Below are 6000 nucleotides of genomic sequence, written 5' to 3'. Positions count from 1 at the left end.
GAATAGATTGGACATCATTTAGAAAGGCCCACGTGTACCTGTGTATATGAGGTCTCACAATTCACACTGCATGTCAGGACACAAAACAAGCCATCAAGTCCAAGAAACTCTGTAGACCTCTGTGATACAATTGTGGTGAGGCGTAGATCAGAACAAGAGAATGAAACCATATCTAAAGTTTTGAGTTTTCCCAAGAGCTCAGTGGCCTTAATAATTATGAAATGGAAGAAGTTTGGAACCACTAGATCTCCTCCTAGAGTTGGCCATATTGGCAACAAGGGCCTTGGTATGGGAGGTGACCAAAAACACAGCTGTGACTCTAAGAGTGCTTCAGGAGTCCTGTGGTGTCATGGGAGAACCTGTTGGAAGGACAACAGACTTCAGCAGCAGTCTATCAATCAGATGGAAACCACTCTTGAGTAAAAGGTATATGATGGACATTTTAAGAACTCTGAAAGTATGAAGGAAAAGATTCTCTGGTCTAATGAAACAAAAATGGAATACTTTTTGCAGATCTTCAAGAACTACAGTATGTCTGGTAAAGACCAGACGCTGCTCATCACTTGCCTAATACCATTCCTAGAGTGACACATAGAGGCAGCAACATTGTGTTATGTGGGGTGCATCTTTGTCACAAAGACTGTGAGAATGGTCAGAATTGAGGGAAGGATGAATGCAACCAAAGATAAAGAGGATCTTGAACACCATCCGCTCCACAATACAGATGAGCTCAGACTGGTGCGACAGTTCACCTTTCAGAACGAGAACGACCCAAAGCAACAGTCAAGTTAACACTGGAGTTGCTTCAAGACAAATCTCTGACTGTCCTTGAGTGGACAGTCAAAGCCCAGACTTAAATCCTATCTGTGGAGAGACCTTAAGATGGCAGTTTACAGATACTTCCCATCCAAAATAACAAAGTTTGAAAGGATCCGCCAAACGTCCCATATCCAGGTGTTCAAAACTTGTAGAGTCTTACCCAAGAAGACCTGAAGCTGTATTTCCTGCCAAATGGGCTTCTGCAAAGTACTGAATTACGAGTCTATATACTTCTGTGAAGGAGGGACAGTTTTTGATTTTAAATACATTTGCAAACCTGCCTGAAAACATGTTTTCACTTTGTCATTATTTATTATGTCATTATTTTGTGGTATAGCAGGTCTGTGGCTTTAAAGCAAAATATAAGGGCCAGGTTTTAATCCGTATAGCCGTGTCATTCTCTGTGGGCACGATTGTACGTCCACGGGGAGTTAATGAGGTAGTTGGAGCAAGTCGCATCTGCACGTGTGGGTGCGATTGTTCTCAATTGCTTCATTGGCTTCCTGCGGCGTGTGATTAAGGTGCTGCGCCCACGGAAGAGTGGGGGAGATGGAGCTATACAGTATATATGGGTCAACACCAGGAAATAGATGGATAGATGTATAGAAGAAGAAAAAGGAGGTTAAAGGACGTGAAAGAGCCATCTTAGCAGCGGCGATCTGGCCACCTGTAAGGAGGAGACAGCATGAACTGGGGATACTTTGCCCCACTGAATGTTCTACTGGAGTGGGGTGAGCAAGGCAGGTGTCCTCCCGAGGGATCTGAGGAGCGACTGCGTGAGCGCGAAGGATGAAAGGAGGAGAGCTGACCTCGGACAGTCTGGCAGTGATGTCCTTATGGAAGCCAAGATGGAGGTCGGCCGAAAGGAGCTTGTGGCTGTTGGGTCTCCGCCGGCTGTGGGAGTTATGGGTGAGCCAGGTAGAATGAGAGACGGAGGTGGGCTAAGACCGGGAAGAGTGAGACTGCATTTTAACCTCAGATTTTATGGGATTTATTTCTGGTTTTTATCCCCACTGAACACTTGTTTTTATGGATTTATTATACCTATGATGCACTGCACTTTTTGTTTGGACACTGTTTTGATTGTTTTGTTTTTAATAAAAACACTTGGCATTCTTGCACTATCCCCTGGTTTCATTTGAGAATTGTCCTCATTTGTCAGCTCATCTTGGTGACATTACCGACAGTGTTGGGTTCAGGGTTGGAGCAAACCTGCATTGTCACATATTTGTCATTATTGAGTGAGATAAATGGGAAATTCCTCTATTTAAAATGAAATCTACAACACAATAAAGTATGCAGAAAGTGAATGGGGCTGAATATTTTCTGAATCCACAGTATATAGTTTTTAACATAAACAAATTCTTTACAAGTAATGACAATCTATATCATAACTTTAATTTGTCGTGAAGTGATGTGTCCACTTCATATGGATTTTTTTATAATTTGGTACTGAAATAGATACAATCCAACAGGTATTTTTATAGGTAAACATAACTTTAAAGTCCGTGCACCAAGTATTTTCAACAGGGTCAAGTTAACTACAAGCAGACATGAAGGTAAGTGTGAATATACAAGAATGCAACTTCTTTTTACCCTGTAAATTTTAAAGTGGATAATTAACAGAGAGCACACATCAGTTACGCAATCCATACCGTTAATGCCTCTCGTGTTAGTCTATTGGCGCCCTCTAGTGAAAGTGAAATTATTCAACATTCAAATAATCGTTTTGCAATCACGTTTAAATGAAAATTGATCTGCTTTATCTATTAAGATATGCTAGAATTATTAATTACAAGACAAATTTTACTTTTCATGTTGATTTTAATTTGATAGTTATTATTTTCTTCTATCCACAAATTCATCCACAAACCAGCTTAATCTAGTTCAGGGTTGTGGGAACAGGAGCCCATTCGGGCAGAAACAAACCCTGGATTGTGTGCCAGACTATCCCAGTAAAGAATCACACACTGATGCTCACAATGGTCCACATTTATAGTTATCAATTAACCTAATCTGTAGCTTTTTGGGATATCATACCATTGACTAGCACACTGTTCATGTTTGGTTCCTGTCTACCCTATTGCTGTTGAGATAGGGTCTAGCCCCTCTTCTTAGAACTTTAAAAATGGATAGATGGAAATTATTTAAAAATGAATCACAACAGAAGTTTAAAGGAAATTGAAAAACTACCATAAACCAGTCAAAAACCTGGCAAAGAAAAAGTGTACTCCAAAAATGAATCCAGGCTTCTCTTATGGCTTAATAGTGCTTGCTTTGAACTACTGCTACTTTAGTGACTAGCATTTGTTACCAAAATAAGTTACCAATAATTTCATTTAATTTTGATGTTATGGTGGCACAGTGGTTAGCAGTGCTGCCTCTTGAATCCTACACATGATATTGTTTGCTCATTAACACCCAGTATTCCTCCCATGTACTTCAGAAAAGCATACGTTATGCTGACTAGTGAATGTAAACTGCTCCTGCGCGATTTTCTGCACGAGTGAGTCCTGCACTTAACTTCTATGCCATTCTGGGTTTGTCCCTGTCTTCCAGTCCTAAAAAAATTAAACATATTACAAATGCTACATTATGTTAAGTTTTACTGGCTCTGTAGTGGGCACTCTTGTGAGCATCACTGAACTCAGGATGAAGCCAAAGATTCAAAAAATGAAAATTTGAGTAGCATACAGGAATTGAACACAGGTCAGGGGCAAAAGGACAAGAGAGCAGATGAAAGCAACACAAAAAAACACCAAACAAACATCTTAAAGCCTCTCTGGCCCTATATAAAACAGGACCAAGTGCCTGTCTGCCTACCTGGCTCATATGCCTACTTATGCATTTGTCATGTCACATAATCCCTGCCTTGTGCTTCTTCTAGTTCTCCACCTTTGTCTTTACCTTTGCCTCCACACACTACCTACTGACTCTCTACTTAACTTTTCAAAGGTATGTAGTGCCCAAAGTTACCTCCTGTTCTACTTTCAAATTAATTTCCAGTGTCAGTGATGCTTTCCGGAAAGATCAGACTATCTTCTCAGAAATCCCCAGTTATTCATGCAGTCCTGATCCCCCAATGACTCTTGGGGGACCAATCTGCCATCTATAATAGGGAGCAGGGTCACACACCTAAATGCTTGCTACTCTCTCTAAGCAGTTCTCCTGTGCTTTAGGAGTAATACCCTTTTTATGTCTGCCTCTTGTTAGTTCAGTTGACTTTCTATTTTTCTTATGTTATGTGGTGCTTATTTACCAATTGTGAATGTTACAGTTTTTCTATACCTTGACCTTTTGTAAGATATTAGAACTGTGTGGTATAAATGTGAGTATAGTATCCAATGACAATTATAAAGGAATGTCATGATACCTCAATTGTCATATTTGATACTAATACCAGTGAGATTTTACAATATCTGATATCTTTTCCATACTATGGCAAAAACTGAAATCCTATTTAACAGGTTTTCCAAGTTCTTCTATTGTTCAAGTGAACAACGTTATAAAATATATAAATACTATCAGTAACAACAGTCTTCAAATATTGCTACACCTTGTCACAAAAATGACACAAAGTAATCAAAAAAGTTTGGGGCAGCCACCGATATATTGTGCCTTGGCTGCAAAATGGTTGAATAGCTGAGAGATGTTCACAGGTACGAGTCCAACAGAGAACTTATTTTGGTTGCTAAAGATGGTAGCTTTATATGCTGAGATCGGAAGTGATGTCATCTGTGGCGCCTGTACCGGAAGTGACATCATCAGTGGTGACGGAACCGGAAAGTGACATCATCAGTGTAAACAGAGTTGGAAGTGACGTCATTGGTGGCGCTGGAACCCTGCGGGATTTCCTGTGGATGGTCTGCAAGGGATTGAGAAAGAAAGTTGGTGCACCTCGCCATCCCTTGGTCTGGCTTTGGAATTACTATCATTCAGGCCCTTTAACTGTCTTCAAATCACACGTGTGTGACAACCTATTTAAGTAAACTAGTTTTAGTAATACAATTTTCTCCTCACTCTCTACGCCTACAAATATAATACCAGGTCATGTCACTTGCAGAAATTCTCAGGTGATTCTGCATGTAGGGGGTGTATTGATAAGGGGGGTGAGACAGAATACAAGAGTCAGGTGGAGACGTTTGTTTCTTGGTATAGAAAGTATTTTCTGTAACTCATCATCAGCAAAACCAAGGAACTGCTTATTGACTTTGCCGTACCAAAGAGATTCTACCCCTGGTTACTATTCAGAGAGTGGATGTAGCAGTGGCGCACTCCTGCAAGTACTTGGGGGTTTACATCAATGACAGGTTGGACTGCTCTTGGAAGACTGAGGAACTATATAAGACAGGGAAGAGCAGGCTCTTTATCTTTTGGAGACTATGTTCCTTTAATGGGGGTAGTAACATCCTAAACATCTTCTACAAAATGGACAGTTTGATTTTCTACACTGTAGTGTGCTGGACTGGAACCATCACTTCAAGAAAGACTCACGGAATCAACAAGCAAATAAAAAGGGGAGGCTCAGTTGTGGGACACACTCTGGACCCCCTGGAGCCCATAGTGAAGGACAGAGTTAACAAAAAAACTGAGTTCCATTATGAACATACCATGTACTTTCAGCCAATGACTTATTCAGCAGAAGTGTTTGAAGAGTGTGAAGAAACCACTGGAGCTCCTTTATACCTTTATTAAGGCATAATGCCTCACTGTGACTGAAACTGTTAAATGTTTTTTCTTTTAATTTTCTTTGCTTTTAGTCTTTCTGGTGTGTGTTCAGGCCATAGTGTGTATGCGTATATTATTTATTTATTTAATGGGCTTCTGTAAAAAGCCAAATTTCCTATCTATCTATCTATCTATCTATCTATCTATCTATCTATCTATCTATCTATCTATCTATCTATCTATCTATCTATCTATCTATCTGTCTGTCTGTCTGTCTGTCTGTCTGTCTGTCTGTCTGTCTGTCTGAGTTTTCTCAAACTTCCCTATGAATCCTTCTTTCTCACCCCAAATCTTTCTTCTCCTAGAACTTTCTACTCTTCATCTCACTTCTAGAGGGTCATTCCTACAGTCAACATTACTGCTGAGTTGGCACTGGTCTCTCTCAAGAAAGTCCTTGTCTCTCATTCTAGCAATTGTTTTCTTAAATCTTCTTTCTTCAACTTGGTACTTCCC

This window comes from Erpetoichthys calabaricus, chromosome 7 (genome assembly GCF_900747795.2).
Source record: "Erpetoichthys calabaricus chromosome 7, fErpCal1.3, whole genome shotgun sequence".
Taxonomy (NCBI): Eukaryota; Metazoa; Chordata; class Cladistia; order Polypteriformes; family Polypteridae; genus Erpetoichthys; species Erpetoichthys calabaricus.
This window is presented reverse-complemented; position numbering follows the sequence as displayed.